General features: G+C 56.6%; 1 protein-coding gene across 1 annotated transcript in view; it reads right to left on the bottom strand.

Annotated features, from left to right (window-relative positions):
- Window positions 1-20959, bottom strand: part of RAI1 (retinoic acid induced 1) — a 77025-nt gene that overhangs the window by 24718 nt on the left and 31348 nt on the right. Inside the window, 1 exon segment of the mRNA XM_040591605.1 lies at window positions 16624-16704. The gene's annotated coding sequence lies outside the window, so the exon portion shown is untranslated.

Genomic DNA, 20959 nt, shown 5'->3' with positions numbered 1-20959 from the left:
GGCTCTTGTGTTATCTTATTGCTCAGCTAATGACCTGCTAAAAGTATTATGTGAAAAACCGCGCTCTTAGCCAGCCATTAAACTGGTTAGGACCAGCGGGTCATGCTTTATTGCTTTAATAACTGAGTTTATGAAAGGTCGTCTCATAACTGATAACATGCATAATTTTTGTAACTTAATTAATGCTGCTAATATACTGGAGTCTCCATCAGCTGCTGTTGCAACTGATGTGCAGTTTACATCCAAAGCGGGGCTGGGTAGGGTGTCCCGGGCCAGGCTCTGCCCCGATGTCCTTACCAGGTGGCACCTGCAGTGGGAGCGGGGTTCATATCCATGCCAAAACCCTGCCGTGCCACTTTGCCGCATTGGAGCATCCCATTCGGAAACGCTCTACCTGGGAAGGGGATCGCTGTGAGCAGGCAGAGGGGAACAGGACCAGAGCCCGGCTCCCAACCCAACAACGCCATAGGGATGCGGTGTCCTTGCTTCCCCTGGTCCCAGTCCACACAGCAGCCGAGGGCAGCCGCGGGACCTGCAGTCAGGGAGAGTTTTGTTTGGGGAAGGACCAAAAGCATGTGCGGGATGGGAGTTGCTCCAGCAATCCCATACATCCCTGCCTGGAGTTAAAACTGAGCAAAGGAGCTTTGCCCTGAGTGGGGATTGGGGGTTGTGCCTCAGGAGGGTTTCCCCCGGGAACCCCGAGACTGACCCTGCTCCTCCCGGCGATGCTGCGGGCGGCCGGGCTGGCACAGGACAGGCTCCCAGGTGCTGCACATCAATCGCAGCCCCGCAGAGGTAAATGTCACAGAGCCAGCTGCCTTTCTTCCCAGCGCTGGATTTTTTAAGGACAACCTCCTCGAAAAGAACACGTTTTTCTCATTAAAGGGGCGGGGGGGGGGGGAATAAAGAAGCAAACAACTCCCCACCAGCCCTAGCGCACACCTGGGGGGCTGAGTGTCTGCAGGGGGAGCTGGCAACCAGAGGCATTTTCCAGGCAGCAAAACCAGACCCTTCCCTTGCAAAAAAAAAAAAACCAAAAAACCCCAAACACGTAAATAGGAGCCCAGGTGCGTGCGGTGTGCAAGTCCCTGATATGCTGCCACCAGCAAATCTGGTGAGCTGCGAATCCCCGGCACCGCGCATCCAGCACTGCAAATCCGAGCTGCTCCAGTCGCCTGCTTAGTTTTGCAAATTCTTTCCTGCTGGCTGAGAAAAGCCAATATGTCTGCTGCTCCCGCTCCAGCGCAATAATTGTTCAGCGCTGGTTATCATCCTGCCAGAAAGGCACGAGCTACCGCTGGGGCACTCTGCTTGCTGTAAATGCAGCTAGATGATTTCCTAGCAAATGCAAGTTTTCCAAGGAAGTGGGTGGAATCTGCTTGTCTCTGATTAGACAGCTTGGGTTTTTGTTTTCCTGGTGCTTTAGAGAGAGAAGAAAAAAAAAAAAAAAAAGGCATAAAATATGTGGCTTTCCATCCCCTCTGCCCTGAAACACAGGCTTGCACACATCCCGGCGATGGTCCCCCTGGGACGCGCAGCTTTGCCCACACTCTGAGCAATGATCCTGTGGAATGAGGCTATGATCTTTCATCAATCATTGCCGAGCGCTTATCCCTCTCGCGCCCACTCCCCGGGCTGTGCCCAGCGAGTGTACAGCCCCACCATTCAGCTTGCCCTCCTCACCTCCAAAAATCAAAGGGTGTAGCGTTGGTCCCCTCCCCGTGCCTGTGAGGTCAGGACCCTGCCCAGGGCCGGAGGGCACAGGGCAGCCCCTCTGCCACCCTCCCAGCCCAGCACCACAGAAGGATGCTTGGGAGCAGATGCTGGGGAGCCCTTCTGCAAGGAGAGCCTTGCAGGAACCGCTGCTCACGGGCAGGGTGAATCCCGAATCCCAGGGCAGCATCCAGGCTAAGCAGGATGCTGCGAGGGAGGTGGGATCAGGACAAGCCCTGAGGCTGCAGAGAGGCAGGTCTGCCTCTCCGCCCTTGCCAGGGGAGGAAAAATGACTTGAAATTAAGATTTCCTGATGTTTGGGGGCTTGGAGACCTCGACACCCCCTGCGTCCATCTGGCTCATCCCCTCTTGTGGCAGCTCGCTCCTGCGTCCCCGTCTATCGGTGAATACCAATTATGGTTTAGGAGAATGTATATCTGAGATGTGCAAATACAAAAGGCAGGAAATAAAAGTCATCTCTTACTGAAGAGGAGAGGTAACCATGACTACCTGGGACCTCATTTAAAACTGTGCCGGCCGCAGGCTAAAAGGCAACGCTTCCTATTGTTACACACGTTTACGGAAAGCTTTGAAAACCCGTTTCCCCCCCCAAAACCAGCTGGGAAGTAAGAATGAAAATGAGAATTGGAGGGGGGGAGGAGGTAGAAGATATTTATTGGTGTTTGCGGGCTGGTTTTGCGTCCTCCCTGCATGAAAACAGCCAGCAAGCTGAAACTTCAAATGAGCAACTCGGAGGGAGACGGAGCGCCGGCGGCTGCGGCATCGTGGCTCTGGCGCCACGTGGCAGCCAGCCGGGAGCCTGCGCGGCCAAGGCAGAGCTGCAGCTCGAGCGCTTGGAGGGAGATGCACACCCAGAGGAAAGTGGGTAGCAAGGGAGCCCTTCTCCGGAGGCAGCAAGTGCTGTCAGGATGCGCCAGGGGCCTGGTGGCTCTTGGTACTGGACCCAGCCACCCCGCTGCTGCTCGCCATGCCACAGCTGGCACCCAGGCATACTTCGCCTGCTGGCACTGCCCGTGGTCAGTGGGATCTCAGAGGCGCCCTGGGAAGCTGGGTCCTGCCGAGCTCTGACGTACCATGGCTGCTGTTTGCAGGCTGGATCCTGCACCCCGCAGGAGGGATGCTCCGGGCAGGCAGGGCATGACTGGGAAGCACCGGCTTCACCTGCCAGGTCCACGCTGCCAGCACAGAGCCGGGGGACGTGGCTCGCTGTCCTCAGCCACCTGTAGACCCAGTCACTCTGACACACGTGTAACCACGACCTGCCCCATCCACATCGAACACCAGGAAAGCTGTCCTCCAGCCACCAGCCTAGCCGGGCCCTCACACCACTCTTGAGCTCGTGGCTACAAGGCCAGGGACCGGGCCATTAAATTCACTGGTTTTTGGTTCAAGAGCCGTCCCACCTGCCACGCTCTCAGCCACGTGCAGCCAGCGGGAACCACCTCGGTGCGCCTTGAGACCAGACACTGCTTTCGCAGGGAGCCACATTCAGTGTACGGCACCAAAAGGCATCGCCGCAGTTGCAGCCAAACGCGATGCTTGCCTTCGCTCCCTTCATCCCCGGGTGCTTGCCACAAACTCTTGCCGGCAACACTTTCCCCTGCCCACTGCTGGCATGGCCGTGGCCCCCCGCACCCCCTTGCCAGCACTCCAGACCCACACCTAGGACCACACCACAGGGCTGCAGGCAGGAGCCCAAGCCAGGAATTATGGTCTGTACAAAAGACAATGACAGTGAATCTTGTTACTGGCTTTTCAGCAAACGTAATTCCTTTTTATTAGAAAATTAAAGGGTATGAAAAGCTTTCCGAGGCTGAAGAGCTGAAATGTGCTTTCATAAAATATGCGACGTCTGATAAAACGGATTTGCTTGTCTGCCTGCCCTGGCCCCCTCCCCCTCCTGGTTACTATTCCTACCAGCAAGGTGATGCCTTTTGCCAAAACACCAAAACTTGGCTGGCTCTCACCTGCAGAGACCCCTGGGGACCCCTGGCACCCTGGCCATCCAGTCGTGAGGCACCATGCAGCTTGTGCCTGCTTGAGGGTTGGTTTGGGGTTTGGGTTTTTTTAGCTAAATAAAACGCTGAGGGGCAGTTTTTCCCCTTCAGGGTTGCAGGTAAAGGCTGATGACGATCCAAACCATCATCCCAAACCCAGCCATGAGGATGCAGCAGGTGCAGGCAGAAGGAGAGGTGAAGCCAGGCAATGGCAGACAGAAAGCGATGGATTCCCCCCAGCCACTGCACAAACAGCAGCTATTAAAAACCTCCCAGGGAGCCCCCTCCTGAAGATGAAGCCACGCCACCCGTGTGCCAGCACCGAGCTGCATGCGAGAGGTGCCAAGGGCCTGCAAGTTGCTGGCATCAGGCATCAGGCAACTAAGGTAATGTGAGGAATCTTGTTTTCTTCCCTTGAATTGTTCCCTCTCTCTGGCTTTTTCGTCTTTCCAATGGTCTGAGCCAACCTTCCAGGTCTGCAGGGTTAAAGGTTTCTCATTCTCGCCTGCTTGGGCTGGAGGGGCTGGCACAGGGGACCAGGGCACCATGGAGAGATGCTCACAGGCAGTGCTGCCTCTTCCACCTCCCGTGGGCAGAATGCCCCTCACCAGCCCTCTACAGACAAGGACAACACCAGGGCCTGGCGCAACCCTCTGGGTTTGGTATCTCCATTCCGTTTCCAGGGTCAGTTTTGTCTCTGCAAGCCCCTGGGGACAAGCAGCTGGGGATGAGCGGCAGTGGGACACATCTGTCCCCACACAGAGATCACGAAAGCCCGGGATGGTGCACAGGGACCCTGCCATGACCACCGCGCTGGCAGGCACGGGGATGGCACCCTCCGACAGATTGCCACCCTTGGCATGGCAGAGACTGGGGAGGTGAAACAACGTCCCCTGGGTGCCATCAGGGAGCTGATGCCTCAGCTGGGGGAGGACCCGGCAGCCTTGGCCGCTGTCCCCAGGTGACTCCATTCCTGGTGATGTGACACAGGGGCAGGCGGTGAGGGGCTGGCAGCACCGCTGGCACGCACCCGCTGCAGCGTGCGGGACAAGCCACCAGACACGGGGCCACGGAACCGGTGGGGACAGGGACAGGCGGCATCCAGCCATCTCCCTGCCACTGCACCGCTTCCATGGGGAGAAGCAACCCCGGTGGCAACCTCACTTGTGCCACCGAAGCGTGCATCCCTGCATGCCCCCTCCTTCCCCTGGCGAGCACGTGCGCCACGACCCAGAGACGGCAGCTTCCCCTTGCCACCCCGGCAGCCCCGGCGGCTGCGGCCTCGCCGTGCCGCTGGCAGTGCCGCGCGTGCGACGCCTCGCCGGCTATTACCACAGGAAGAGCTGTAACGCTACAGCAAACCTCCCCGCTCAGCCCTGCTACAAATCAGGGTCAGGCGGCAGTGCTGTTAGACAGAGCCTGCTGCTACGTGCTCCTGCTCCTAATGTCCTCCCCGGCACGCTTAATGGGGACGCGGAGGAGAGACGAGACGGTGGCTCAGCCCCACTGCCCATCTGGGGGCTGCTGCCCTCCGGTTTGGCTCCTCCGTAGCAGTGCCAGCTCCAAGCCACGGCTGGCGGTGCTGAGGGTTAACGCCGGGCAGGCACGGCCGGGGATGTTTTCTCCCCTGGGGCTGCTCTGGCTTTACCTTTAACATCTGCAAATGTGGTTAAAAGTTTGCTGAGCCTATTTTTAGAGCCTCTCACCACATGCGATTTCTTCATCGTGAGACAGGAAACGCTGATGAGGTTGCTCGCCACGGAGCTGCTTTATCCTCCCCGGACGGCCTCCAAACTCCTCCGATCTGTGTGGTGCTGCCATGCCAGCAGCTTCCCGCCCCCCACCTCCCAGTGAGGGGACCGCATCCTGCGGTGGCAGCTATGGCAAGCCTGAGAGGTTTTGTCACCACAGGTGACAAACCGTTGGAGGGTGCTGGCCCCGCACCTGCCAGCACGGCGGTCACAGCGAGGTCCCTGTCCACGGTCCCTGGGCAGTGCCGATCTCCATGCAGGACGGATGCGTCCCGCTGCCATTCCATCCCGGGGACTTGCAGAAGCAAAGCTGACCTCAGCAACGGAAACACAAAACCCAGAGGGCCAAGCCAGGCCCTGGTGTTGTGGCCCCTCTCCACCGGCTTGCCCCATGCCTCAGTTTCCCCAAAGCAACAGCAGTTTCCTTTGCTGACCACCCCGGAGCAGTGCTAAGGGCTTGGTGGCTGCTGCATCTCCTTGACCATGGGATGCGTTGATGCTTTGGCACTGGGCAGAGGGGCTGTCACCAAACAGACCCTGGCAGGGATGCCCACCACCCAGCTTCGTGCCCACCAACCCCAGCACGGGCTGCTCGGCATGTCCCCGCCATCACGTTTCATGCACCACGGCTGTGGAGCCAAAGCAGAGCGCGGCTGCCCCATCGGGCACCAGCCCTTTTGCTGCCTGTCACAGCCCCGTGCCTGAATCCGTGGTGCGGGCTCGACAGCCCGCGAGCGCGGCTGCGGCTGGGCGGCGCGAGTACCTGCTGTTTGAATGTCAACACCTCATTTATACATCTTGATTGGCTCTCATCAGCCATGCTGCGTTACACCTGATTGCTCCGAGCCGACGCGGGGTGCCAGACTGCAGCGCGTAATTTCATTTAATTGGCCCTCCATCCGAAGCAAAACAGAAATAGAGGAATAAAGAAACAATAAAGCATCCTCCCCCTTAAAAAAATTAAAAGCTCTGCATTTTGGGGGTTGGTTTTATTTTGCAGCCATTAGCAGGCCATGCCGCAGGCTGTGGGAATCCCTTCCCGGTGGTGCCGGACCCTGTGCGAGCTGTGAGACGCTTTGCCAACCCATGGGCTCAGCACGCTCGTCCTCCCCTTGTCCCACGATGAGCCCCGTGTTCGTGTCACGCTCGCCTGTGCTCCTTCTCCCGCCCGCTCTCGCAAACCACTGAGGCTGAAATTTCAATTAAGAAAGAGAAATAATTACCCGCCGCTCCACATTTCCTCTAAAATGGTAGCCAATGCCAGCAAGCCGAGTCACCGCCTCCCGCCGCGTCCTGGCGCTTCACCGACGGGCTGGCGTTCAGCTGACATTTCCAGGATAATGCCAGCCCAGCCGCCACTCACCGGTGGCCACTACCGCAGTCATGCCGGGAGGCCAACGCCAAGCAGATGCTTGGAAGAGACGCTTGCTTCCTCGGCAGGAGCGGGGCTGCCGCGAGCCCCCACCACCCGGCTTGACCTGGCGCTGGGTCCGATCCCTCTGCCCAGCACTGCCCGCATCCAGCCATGCCACGGGCTGGGGTGCCAGTCCCCTGCTCTCTGCCTAGCAGAGGTGACCCACAGTAACAATTTGGCTCACCCACTCCCGACCCCAAGCCGCACACCGCGGGGAACCGCCACGCTGCCACCCCCAACAGCTCCTGTGCGTGGGGACGAGGCGCACGGGAGGCCAGGAGTGAAAGGATGGGCAGCACCAGGGTGGGCAGCAGCCTTGGCCACACCGGCGGCACTGCTGGCATGTGGAGCACCAGTGGGAAAGGGCAGATGGACCCACCTTTGGGACATGTCCCCAGCTTGGGCACACCGGCAGTGTGGCTGTGTCAGCCTCCCCACAGCACTGCTCTGGGCGCACCTCCGACCTGCCCACAGCCCCTGGGAATGGCTCTGCTTGTGTTCACCCTGATGATGTTCCAGAAACCACATTTCTTGCATCGTTTTATTTTAGCACAGCCAGAAATAAAAGAGAAACAAACCCCATTGGGGCTGGAAAGGGCGCAAACCCTGATCAGAGGATGTTGTGGCATCCCACAACTGCCCCTGCAGCTTCGCCTCACCAGCCAGCCTGTTCTGGCTCTAGCTCATGTCCTGCTGGGGTGGCACAACTCTGTCACCGATCCCCACCGACCATCCCTGGCCAGTGCAGCCAGAGGTGTGAGATGCAAACCCCAGGAGAAGGCAGAGACAGATGCCCACTTGAGCACAGGAGGCCTTGCCATCCTGAAGATGAGGATGAGGATGAAGGTAAGGAAAGGAGAAGCATGACGCACAGGGCTGGCCATGTGTTTCACTCACCTTGCAGAACTGCCCCAGGCTTGAGCCCCTCCTGCTTCTGCCAAAACCTCCACTGGGCACCAAACCAGCAAGAAGCACCTATCGGCTCACAGCGGGCTTGGCTGGGGAGATGCCGTGCAGGTGGTGAGGGCTGAGACAGAGCTCCAGGAGCTGGGGGTGGTGGTGGAATGGGCGCTCCCTGCCCAGCGCCACCGCTGTAATCAGCTTGTGGCACCGTGTGCTACGGGAGCTGTACCTTGAGTGAATAGTAATTACGCTCCTACAGCCCCGGCCGTCCAGGGAGCTCCACAGGTGCAGCAAGGATCCACGCTGCTGCAGAACAAGCTGCTGTGGGCGATGTGGTGCGTTCCGCAAACCGGACCCTTGGCAATCAACAGGGACAGTGTCTTATTTTCTCTGGATGTTTTCCCATTCCTCTTCCCGTAAGCCAGAGGGCCGGGTCGGGGGGGGGCCACAGCAAAGGCTGTGAGTCCTGTGACTCCAGCGGCAGGAAGATGCGGGAGCCCTGGACAGCGATCACAAGAACGGCGAAAGCAGCAACCTCAGGTTGCAGATTAGCTTCATTTTATAGGCAGGGAGGCAGAAACCTCCCATGGTTCAACATCTCGTCGGAGACCACACATGGAGCCTGGGGAAAGCCAGGGAGAGGTCGCAGGTCTTTGTGGGGTGAGAGCATCCTCTCCTCAGGGAGGGAGGCAGCTTGCAGCCAGCAGGACCCCGCGGATCCCCTGACCCATCACCGCACCCCAAACTTCACATGGGGCCACACGCTGCACCCCCTGCCCCTATGACTCCAGACACCCACCCCTGCAATACCGGCAGGGGCTGCAGAAACCAGTTTGGCGAAGAGAGGATCTTTAACCAAGTTTAAATGCACTTCCCTTGACTCGGTTCCCAGTTCAGCGTAGAGGAGACCCAACTTGGCCGGCAGCCACGGTGCTCAGCTATGCACGTCCCTACTGAGAGACACATTCCTCAGCACTGCAGCTAAGTGCAGCACAGCCTTTGAGGCCTTCACCCCTCCTTCAATGATAATTTATGCCCTCTGACCCAACTCCCCCTTTTAAATCAGGCTGATCAATAGAGAAATCAGACAATCCTTTTAAGAAACTATCTCATCTGATCCTTCCAGCTAATGATCTCTGCTCTTCTTACAGCTGTTTGCAGATATGTAGCCCAGGCTGCTGGGGGAAACGGGAGGAAGAAAAGCCACTGGGCCAAATTTCTCCTCCCCCAGTACAAGCAGGAGCAGCAGCTTCGCTGCCAATTTGCACAGGAGTGAAATGGGAGATGCAAACCCCTGTCTTTCGGAAAACCAGAGTGCAGGCTCCCATCGCCAGGCTGACGGCTCCTCTGGCAATGCCGCACACTGGTGCTTGCTGCTAAGCATCGTGCTGCAGGGAAGCGCTGGCTCCAAAAATCTGCCCCCTTGCCTGAATCATCACCGAATGTGCCCTTCTCCCAGCCCAGGAGCCCTCCGAGGATATTCTCCTTCATCCTCGCTCTTCCCACAAGCTCCAGCCTCCTGGCACGGCTTTGCATTGCCTCCCCTGCAAAGAAAACCCAGCAACACAAAGCAACAGCCCCGAATCCGGTTCCTGGCTGAGCCGCGGTCGCCCACACCCTGCGCCGTGCACAGCCGCGGCACCGCAGCTCCTGGCTCTTCCGTGCACCGAGGGAACGTGGTGAGCAGTGGGGATCTCCATTGCCTGACCAGCAAACCCTCACCCCTCGTGGGGACCCTCGCTTTATCACAGCAGCAAAAGCTCATGGGTACAGTCACCTCCTGCCCAGAGGAGCCAAACTGGATTGGTGGAAGAGGGCGTGATACCTGGCACGGCACCTCCGTGGGGAAGAGAACAACATGGCAAATGTCCACGGCGGAGCCTCCAGAAGGGCTTTATTGACAGCAACTGCATTTCTATTTAACTGGCAAAGGAACAGGGTTAACCAGCGAAGAGGGAAGCATCGGAGAACCCTTTAAGTCTTCAAAGTAAATCAGCTCCTGGAACAAACGTGCTCGGTAGCCAAATGTCCCCTTCTCCTTTGTGTGCACCGGGCTTTTGACATTTATTACACTGCCCGAGAACCACCCAGAGGAATGATGCCTCTCTTACATCTAAGGGCCATTTCTCACCCTGGCACACTCAGACAAGGATTTCTCCCCTGCCCAGGCAGGGTCTGGCCCCCAGCACCTGCTCTCCATGGGGACCTCACCCTGCACACCACCCAGAAGGCAGCATAGGACCGTGTCCCAGGGGTGCTCAGCACCTTCCCTGCACCCACCGGGAGCTGGACAGCAGGCTGTCAGCCCAGGGCACCTTCAAGGTCCCCCCACTACGTATCCCTTCCCACCCAGCCCTTGCTCCGAAGCCAGAGAGCAGATGCAAAAGCCAAAGGGTCTGAAGGGCTGCCGCAGCGCAGCACGGTGCAGGTCCTGCCACAGCAGTCACAGTGAATTACAAGGTATTAGAGCCCCGTGCTGCCGTGTCTCTCGCGCAGCAGCAGTCACGGTGAAGGACATGCTATGATAGGACTAGAGTCTCCTCCAGAGAATCCAGTCGCCGGCCTGGTGAAAGGCAGTGGTATGAACAGGCCAGCGCTGTCCTATAGATCATATAGCGACAGGCATGGTGAAGGACACGCTATTACAGGACAAGGCGGTGCGGGGGTTTAGTCAGCAACAGCCAAGCTGAAAGACGTGGTGTCTGGGGGGGGGGACGGCTGTGCCTCGCTGGATCAGTGAGAGTCCGCGCCTTTGCGAGCCAGCAGCCGTGAATGTTTTTAATTATTCTTTCCTACTTTATCGAGCATCTCATTTTCATTTACGTGCTGGCCACCTCCACCTGAGAGCATGGCCAGTGCTGCTCCTTTTCAGCACTGCTCCCATATCACCTCCCAACATGAGCCGGATGGGACCCAGCGGAGCCAGAGGTCCATCCCTGGCACAGGGGACCCACCCAGTGACCGGTCTGCCCTGCAGCTCCTCTGCATGCCCCACACCACACTGAGGACCATAGCAGAGCTGGGCAGAGCCTCCCTGATGCTCAGTGTCTCTCCCCGTCGGAGCACAAGCACCGAGCGCCAATTTTAGTGGCTGCCATAAATGCAGCAGGAGCGGTGTCCCCTGGTGAGGCATTGAGCGGTGACTAAGAGCGGAGATGACAATAAAGCGGAGGAAGCAAGGTCTGACTGCAAAGCAGCAAACCAACCCCCCAAATCCAGCTTGGAGGCACTGACTGACGATGCTTCCACAAACCAGAACGGAGCCCAAGCCCTGCACGGGCACAAGCCCAGCCAGCGATGAGGAGCTGGGCTCTTCTAAGCTCAGGCTGAGCTTGGCCCTGGCGCAGGCTCGGTTTGGGTGGAAATCCCATGAACAGGAGGGGAGAAAGGCTTCCCCACATCAGGATGCTGGGACGGAGTTCAAGCCTCTTAGCAAAGCACACAGGGAGACTTCTGTACAGCCTCTACATATAAATCTTTCCCCTTAAAATGTTCCGGGTGGTAAACGCGGTAGAGATCATGCACGACTTGACATATCAAGGTGTATTTATGGTGCTTTGGCACAAGGGATACAACCAGTTGGGATTTTTGCTCTCCTCTACCACTTGGGCATAGTGCAGCCACAACAAACCCATTTGAATACCTCTTGTTTCAACCAAGGCAGAGATCCAGCCTATTCCCCGTGGAGCAAGCACCAGACCTTGGGCCAAATTAATCTCCGATGGATCTCCATCAACTTCATGGAATTACAACCACAATTTGGCCCACGTGTGACATGTAAATCTGTTCATTTTTCTTCCGAATCGTCCAAATACCGCAGCATTTGTTAGCATAGGAGAGGGATGCATCCTCTGGGAGAGATCTCTTTGGATACCATGCCAGCCCTTCCTTTTTTATTTCCTTTACTGTCTGGGATAAAAGGCAAGCGAGACGGTCTGTAGTACATGTCTGAGATGTTTGGGAAAGAAATAGGAATTTCCTCCTGCCATTCCCAGTCTTTTGATAGGCAGGTGGGATGCGAGCAGGAATAACTCAATCAAGACAGAGCAATTTTTAATTAATTTGTGGATCCCTTCGCCGGCTGATTGCCTTGGAGACAAAAGGGAAGCCTCTCCTTTAACACTTGTGTGTGCCTGGTACTCTGAGCCTCCCCTTTTCACCGGCGCATCTTTGGTCTTGAAAGCTGCACAAAAGGAAGAATTCCTTGATCTTTTGCCTCAGCTTTTGCTAAGACGGAGACACACACGAGGGGGAGCTGGCTTGGGGTTTTTGGGGTTTCTTTTCTATTTTTTGGAGAATATTAGAGCCCGAAGCACACGCAGAGTGGGGTGGGGAAGGAAAAAAAAGAAGGAAAGGGGAAAAGAAAAAACCCTCAAACCTAAGAAAGCGGAGTGTTTTCTGTCGACACCTTCTGCCCAGCCCGCTCCATCCCCAAGGGGAGGGAGTTGAAAGGTTCAAGCTACATCAAGTGGTGAGTAATGCAGCGGGAGGCTCCTGCTCGGGGCCGGGCTCTCGCCCTCAGCGATTGCTTTGCTGCCCCATGCCCGATGCTGTGTGGGGCAGAGCTGAGCTCTCTCCCTCCCCTTCGACCCCCCTCCGACAGCGACAGTGGGGATGCGGGAACTTCCTAGGCAGTGACTGACACTACAATTATCGATTGCTGGCTGCAAAGGCTTGCTCTCGCCTCCCCCCCTCTTCTCACTTGTTTTCTTCTGTGCAGCAGAGTGCCAGCCTTCAGAGACTGCTGCTGTAAAAGGCTCAGATTGACGGGGTGTCAAGATATCAGCTGCCCCTGGCTTTTAATGTTCCCTTGCAGGGGGGAGCGGGAAGAGCCCCTGCACTGGCGAGGGGAGCTCGGCTAGCTCCGAAAGAAAGGGAGGAATGAAAAGCCTTCCTCTCTCCTCCGTCGAGGAGATGCTCTTGAACCACAAGCAGCTTTTTCAGCCTCAGCTTGGCTGTGCGCGTCTCGGAAATCTCAAGATGCTGGGAAGGAGGAGAGGCGGCGTGCCAGCCGGCCCCCGCCAGCGGCTTCATCCTGCCCAAAATCAAGGCACCCAAGAAAAACATCCCCTCCCCACCAGGTCTCCGTGGGGTGGCACACACACGTGATCACATGCCCATCAGATTTGGCAGTGGCCATTTCAGAGGCAGGGAGGGCAAGTGGCATCCTGGCTAGATGAGGTCACCCGGCAAAGGCTGCAGAAGGACCAGGACTCTCCCAGACCAGGCACATCCTCTGCTGCTTGGCACCGATGACATGGGGGACCCAGACCAGAGGGTTTTCCTCGCAAAGACCAGCAAAGCAGGAGCTCCAGGTGCCCCCCTGGGTCCTCCACCCAGGGCTGTGATGCCGCCTTGGGAGGTCACCCTGCCCAATGGCTCTGGGAGTCAGGGTTCCTGGCTCCTCCACAAGCCCCATCCCAGGCTCAGCTGGTCACCCCTGGCAAGTGCCATCCCTGCCACAAAATGGGGACAGCAATCTGCCCGCAGAGGTGTTTGTTTGCAAAGCCTGGCAGCACCTTGGGACCGCAGCTAAGCGTTACACGCTGGAGCCAGAGGCCTGAAATTAAAGCCAGCTCCATGACCGTTGGTGTCAACACCTGGTGATGGGAGGAGAGGGATCGATGATGGAGAGTCTGCCGCTCCTGATGCATCACTGTCAGGGTCAATACACAATTCTTGGGGAGATGAGATGGCCGGGTTAACTGCTTTGCCTCTGCACTAAGCCAATGGGCTGGTGGAGCCCTGTCCTGCTCATGCCCCTGCCCTGGCCAGAGACTCAGCCCTGTAGCCACCAAACGCCCCTGAGAGCATCCCTGGGGCTTGTGGCTCTTGTTTTCATCCACAAAGAGATCAAGTGTCGCTGCAAAAGGTGTCCAGGGCTGGAAGAGGGACATGGGGGCAATAAGAACTTGCACCCCAAGAGCTTTTGGCTGCACCAAACCAGTCCGCTGCCACACACAGCATTGCTGTGGGGACATGGGGCTTGGGGACAACTACCACCTCCCCGTGGTCATAGAGACACTGGCCACCCAAGGGGGCCTGGGAGGGGAAGTGGGGGTGACAAGAGCCTTGTAGGGAGGAGCTCCATTTGCCAGACCCCTGCCCATCCCCATCCCAAAGTACTGAGCAATGGAAAAGGCAGGAGAGGGGGGAACCTCACCTCTCCTGCCCAGCACAGGTCCTGCTGGCTCAGTCACTGCAACCTACTCTACATCCTGGGTGGCCTGAGGATCTATGTGGCTTTGGCACGATGCCTGTCCCCTGCAGGTGACACTGGCTGCAGAGAGCCACCCCAGTCACTGCAACCTACTCTACATCCTGGGTGGGCTGAGGATCTATGTGGCTTCCGCACGATGCCTGTCCCCTGTAGGTGACACTGGCTGCAGAGAGCCACCCCAAACCCCTGTGGGCCAGGAAAGCCATGACAGCAGGGCTGTATTGTGCCCGCTGCACCAAGTGGACCTGTGGCAGGCACCCTATGGCACCCCACGGCACCCCAAAGCCACATGGGGTTCCCCGCTGCTGCAGTAAGACCAGGCAGGAGGCACAAGCCTGGCTTTGCCCCCACAATGCTGGCCGTTCCCATGTGCCATGCCAGGCAGGATCCATCCTGTGGCCCAGGGGGTCCTGCGAGGACGAGAGCCACCCGCAGCCAGACTGCAGCGTCTCGCCCCGCCAGCTGCCGGGGGGGGCTTTAGCCACGCATCTCCTCCTTGAGCACGGCACAGCCAGCAGCAGCTGCCCAGCCTACCTGGGGGAGCCCAGCATGGCCCCCCCGGGGCAGACCAGGGGGGTCTTACCTGCTGGCAGTCCATGGAACCAGCTTGGGGGGGACACAGCATCTCACCCTGACCCCGGCACAGCCAGATTTGCGCCAGCCCCCCCAAAAAACCCCAAGGAAGCAGAGCACAGCATGAATAACAAAAGCAGCGATCAGTAAAGACTCTCCCAAGAGGCTGCAAGTTCTTCAATTAGAGCTCACATTATAGGAACGAGAAACTCCATGCTGTCTTCTGTACGGATAACACTTTTTTCCCCCTCTCTTTTAAAGAATAAAGGGAGGGAGGGAGGGAGAGGAAGGCTGCATCTCTAATGCAACAGACAGGTCTGCTGAGATTCACTTTGGCTCTTATTTTGACTTTCATCTAAAAGAGCTGCCCTGGGAATCCATTAAGTCCAATTTAAATCGGCTCTCCGCCCTCACGGCTTCTCCCCGCCTTCGCGCCCCCCCCCCCCCCCCCCCCCCCAGCTCCCTTCTCCCCCCTCCTTGGAAGCAAACAAACACAAAAGCAAGGCCAGGCAGGGCGGGCAGCGAAGGGCAGGCAGCGAAGGGCAGCACCGGCGGTTTCGGAGCCCTTCCCGGGGGACTACAGCCCTCCCCAGGGCAGTTGCTCGATCTTTATTTCCACCCAAATAAACACAATCCGGCCACGTTTCCATACCACCTCAATATCACCCACCCCGGCGGCGCTTTTGGGGGGCCGACAGGATTTCGGGACCTGCTTCTGCTCCCCGCACATCTCCCCCCTCCATGCACAGGCATATTTTCTCCTGATTTTATTATTTTTGAGTACAATTAGCTCCATTAATGCTGCAGTCGGCAAAGTTGGATGGGATATAATCACATACTTCACTCCAGGTTGTGGGTTGGTTTTTTTTTTTCCCCCAGCGATTTTCTCCACCCCAAGACTGTTCCTCTGCCTTTGGGAATTGCCCCCCCGCCCCGCAGCCCCGCAGCCGGGTGAGGGACAGACCCCTCGCCTTTCATCTCACCACACTCATTCAAGCTCCGCTTCTGTCGTATAAGCAGTTTTCCAGCTCTTACCCCCCCGTAACACACCCGCTCTGCATTGCATCCTATTCATATGTTTTCAATCATCGCCGTTTCGTTATTTAAAACAAAAGCACACGCCCCCCTGCCACCCCCCCACCCCCCCCACCCCCCGCAGCAGGCTCCAAGCCCCCTTGCCGGGCTCCTTGGTTATTCCCTGGTTTGTTTGTTTATTAATGTCAACGGAGGATTTTGGGGCAAAATTTGCCGTGGGAGAAAGGGAGCGGGAGGTGAAAGTCCCACCAAGGGGCTTTCCAAAGGCGCAGCCAGATGTGCAAACCCCGCGATTCCTCGGGTTATCTGCTAGATCCATTTTTTCCTGCCCCGCCAGCCACCGAATAAAAGAAAGAAAATCCATCAAGTCAGCGTTCTCACGTGCAGACAACGGCAAGGATAGCCAGGCGCCCGACCGCGGCACCACCGCAACTTTTTTAAGTATAAAACCACGCACATCGATAACTCCTAAATTAAATAAGCCTCCCCTGGAAGATTTCCCTCTGCAGAGGCTTTCACAGCCCCGTGCCCGTTATTATTTTAACTTTGGAAAAGTAGGAGTCAGGACAAGCAAAATGAATCCATCCCTTACACACACAAATATTCCAAGTCTCAGCTGTATCTTTGTTCAGATACCCATCAATCGGCAAGTCAGGAGGATTTTTGGACCGGTTGCAAATTTCTTTATTACTTCCAGAAAAGCAAAACAACCCCCCCTCCTCCTCCGCCGCTGCTGGAAATAGGACACACGGACACACGGACACACACACACACATGTACGTACACCCCCCCCCCCCCCAAACTCCGCGATGCCGGTGCCGTGCATCCATTCAATTGCAGCGGCACACGAGTTGCACAGGAGAAAAATAAATCCAGAAAAAGCTCTGTCCGCACACAACCGCCCCCCCCCTCCAATTCTGCTGCAGCTTCAATAAAAAAAAAAAGACGGAAAAAAAGGAAAAAAAAAAAGCACAAAGATGTAGCTTGCAACAATACCTGCGATGGTCCTCGCTCTCTCCTCTCTCTCCTGCTGGCTCGCTCTCCTCCTCTTCCAGAGCACAGTAGCCAGATTAGATCCTTAGAAAAAAAAATGTGAGAAATAGCACAATTCTCCCTTTTTTTTTTTTTTTTTTTTTTTTTTTTTTGCTTCCCTTCTCAGCAGCCCTTCTGAGCTCCTTCACTAACCATTATTCATAGACCACTAGGGGATATAAGGTAATTAGAAACGGCCCTATAGCATCCAGCCTGAAAATGTAATGCCAGCGGTAGGAGTGGTGGAGGGCTCTGGCTGCGGGCGGCTCCGGCAGAAAGTGCTCGGTGGAGCTGGGGACGAGGTGAGAAGTGGGGTGGAGGAGAGGGCGAGCAGCACCCAGTGCTGGTGGCCCTCCCTGCAGAGACCAGGGTGGCCAGGGATGCCGAGGGGCAGCGGCACTGGTTTGGTTTGGGTTTGCGGATGGCTGGGGTTTTGGGGTTTGTTGGTTGGGGATTTTTTTTGGATTTTTTTTTTGTTTTGGAGCGGGCTCGCCGTGCCCGTGTGAGCCGTGCTGGGGCTACGTGTGTGTGTGTGTGTGCGTGTGTGTGTGTTTGTGCCAGGAATAGCAATCAGCAGAGGCAGCACACAGAGCGCAAAAATGCCATCATGCAGGGTCAACAGAAAGCTGCAGACATTTTTTTTTCTTTTTTTTTTTTTTTTTAGGCTTAATCCTCTGGAGCGGGGGAGAGGGAAAAGGAGGAGGCTGCTGCCTTCTTTATAGTTTTGATTTTTTTCCTCTTTCAGCCTCGTAGGATCAGATTAACCCCCCCCCTCCCCTCCGCGTGCGCGCACACACACACACACACACACAGACACAGACACACACACGCCAGCCCCAGAGATCCCAGTGCACCGGAGAGATGCTGGAGTCGACGTGGGGTGGGATGCGGGTCTCACTGCCGTGATGAGCTAGGTGGGATGAGCTAAGTGGGTTCGGTGGGATGAGCTAGGTGGGCTCTGGCGGCAGCGGGGAAGGAAAGCAAGAGGGAGGCAGTGCGGGGAGGTGGAGGCAAATGAACAAATCACACCTGCAGCTTTCTGCGCGCTGTAGCCAGCTGCAGCCCAGGCAGGGACCGGCAGGAAAAATACAGGCGCGCGGGCTCCCAGCACCGTGCATCTGCGGGGATTTAGGTGCCTGACGGTAGCTGGCAGCAATTGCTTTGGGGGGGGCCGTTCATTTAGGAGGGGGGGAAAGGAAACAGTAACAAAGAGGAATCCTTCCCCACATACGGCTTTTTCCAAGGGGTAAATAAAATCCGGCGCAGAGAGCTTTGGTGGCCCCGGTGCCCGTGTGGGCTGGCCAGGGTCACTGCCGTGCAACTCTGTGCGTGCTGGCTCCTGCCCGAAGGGTGCAAACGCCCAGACCTGCCTCCTCACACGGCTCCGCTCTGAGCTTCTCTTTAATTGAACTAAAGCTGTTCACCTTGATAACGCAGCACGGCAGCAAGTTTCCGAGCCGTACGCGGGGGGCTGGAGAGCTATTTGATCCACTTCCAAGGCGCTGCCTTTCAATTCAACCCCTTGCTCTTGAAGGATGGATAACCAGGCCCTCTCTTTTCCCTGTTAATTACTTGAGATAGGAGGCATCAAGCTGCAAAACAGACCAAACCTCATAAGAGGACGCAGCATCTGCCAAAGCAGACTGCTCGCTCTCATCTCCCCTGTCCCCTTTCTCCCCATCCTCATCCCCAGCCCCATTCCAGCCCCAGACTGGCTGTTTATAGCTAATACACCACAGCACGCCCCCAGCCACCTCCAATTTCACATGTGCCTCTTTGCAGGACAGTAAACCGAGCTAGGACCTCGCGGCTCTCTGGGGACCCGGTATTTATCCCCCACAACCACCGACTCCCCCCTGCCCTTCACATGGAAGAGCTCCTCCACCGTTTGGCACCACGGGCTGCAACTGCTGCCCTAGTAAAGCCAAGGTGGGACATACCCAATGGACATCGCCCCCAGCTCCTCCTCAGGGACTGAGAAGCCTAAAGGATTTGTTATCTTTATACTACAATCCCACAAATTCAGCAACCTAGTCCATCTGGGCTGTTTCCTGGCTCTGCTGTGTTTGAAATCCCCAGCTCCAGGAGTCCTGTGATTTCACAGGAACCTCAGCCCTGTTCTCCTTAAACTCTGACCTCACTGTGGTGAGCAGAAAGGTTGAAACCACAAGCCCCCGAGAGCTCCATATGCAAATGAAACCACCACCAAACGCTTTGTTTATTAAACGCTGTGATTTTTCCAGCAGCTCTATAGTTCTGCCACTGCGATTTACAGGTTCACAAAGGCCGATTTCATGACTTCTCGACAATTTGGAGGTGCCAGCACCCACATCACCTCCATTTGTGTGACATGGCCATGTCTGTCTCAGCCCAACTGCTGGCTGGGTGGGAGACCATCGTCTATCGCAATTAACTCTACTTGTTAAAGCCTCCAAGCTCATAGAGGATACTGCTGCGCAGTTGTGTGGATGGGGAAGTTTCCATCCTCTTGATGAAACCTGGCTGCAAAGCATCCCCGTGAATGGCACACAGCCCCCTGCCATGGCTGCAGCCGTGCCCCCGTGCCCCTTGCATTCACCGGCTGCCTGCGTGGAGCAGATCTCACCCCGAGCTACCGCAAACCCAGCATGACCAGCACCAAAAAGCCTCTTCCCATCTTCCCCACTGTGGGAGCAGGGCTCACTTTGCTGATCAAAGTCGGAGGCTTCCCTGGAAGTAACCCCCCCACCTCCTGCCCCGGGGGGCTAAAAAATAATGACTCATTGCAATGTCATTTCTAAAGCTGCTAAAACAAAGGCACTCCAGCTCCCTCAGTGTCTCGCCACTGCGACCTACAAAGATAAGGCATCCTCCTCAGTGCTGAGAAAAATGAGCTTTTCCCCACCACCTTCCACGCAGCCCCGCTGGGTTCCCTGGCACCTCTGTGGGATGCTCTAAGCTGGCTCTTCCTCATTCTTCCTCCTCTTCATCACTCCTCCTGGCTGAACTGCCCCCAGCCCAGCTCCTCATGATCCCAATGGATTGCTCTCATCCCCTGGCCCGGGTGACACCTCACACCCAGCTGCACACCCCACGCTTGCACCTCCTTGCCGGCAGGGAGCAGGCAGCCCTGCCTCAGCTCTCATCAAGCTCCATGCACCAGCTCCGAGCGGATCCGATGGATTTTCATTTCCTAACTTTGCCCTTCGGGCTATTTCTAACGAGCTTCCTTACGCTTAAAAAAAAATAATAAATCCTTCATCTTGCAGCGTGGTGTCGGAGCAGCAACACTTGGGACGATTGTGCCTGCAAGGAGGCTCAAAATTAATTATATCGCAGCCACTTTAGGTAGGGGGGCCATCGCACTGACCTCCTCAGACCAGCTGCTGCCTGGCACCCAGAGAACAGCCAGAAACCCCCTCCCAGAGCAAAAAAGCTTTTTTTGGCCTGGAAAAATGTCTTTGCCTGGTGTGATGTTCAGCCGGTGCAGCACGGCCCTAGGCACAGAGCCACTGACGTCCTCCCATGACCCCATCCCTCACCGCACCCCACACCCCCAGCCCCAAGCCCCCCGTGCAGCCTCTGCCCACAGCGCCGGGTCCATCAACCCTCCTGGACTCATTCCTTTCCACTGGGAGAGAGGAATTGGTCCTGGGTGCCTTCGTTTCCACTAATCAGATGTTTTAATGAGTTTCTCAGTGCCCGGCACATCACCACTTCACGCTACCACCCCCACCGAGCCGGCCCTGCTCCCGTGGCGTACCGAGGCCCCCATCGTCTCGAAGGCTTTCCTTGGTGGGAGAGCAGCGATTATTTCTCTCAAAAGGTCTCTTATAATGGAAACCATCTCTCCATCCCTCCTTGGTCTCCTCCTGCCGTGACCCAGGCTCCGTCGAGAGGAGCTCTGCTCCGAGGCAGCACCGTGTTTCCATGGAAAGAGTGAATAGCAGAGTCTTCCCAGCGGTTTATTAGAATTCCTTTTACTTCGATGGAGAGTTTTAGAGCAAAGTAAAAAGGCTTTAATGTGGGGCTAATGGAGCCCCTGGGAAGTCCAGGAAGGAAATCTCCCCTGGAGAAGAGGAGGCGTGAGGAGAGGGAGGGCAACTTTCAAGACAAATTCCTGGACAGGTTGAAATTTTTTGCAGAAGCCATCTCAGGCAGCGAGAAATGGAAATGAATGTTTGTTTTATTTTTAACAGATGTTACAAAAGACCTGCCAGTAATTCAGCGAACGATGCAAAACCTAGATCCCACTCACTTTTCCCGGCATGTCTTCCATCCCCTCCCTCTCCTGCTCAGTAAGAATGCTTATTTGCATTTA

This window comes from Falco naumanni, chromosome 4, assembly GCF_017639655.2.
Source record: "Falco naumanni isolate bFalNau1 chromosome 4, bFalNau1.pat, whole genome shotgun sequence".
NCBI classification, from domain to species: domain Eukaryota; kingdom Metazoa; phylum Chordata; class Aves; order Falconiformes; family Falconidae; genus Falco; species Falco naumanni.
This window is presented reverse-complemented; position numbering and strand designations above follow the sequence as displayed.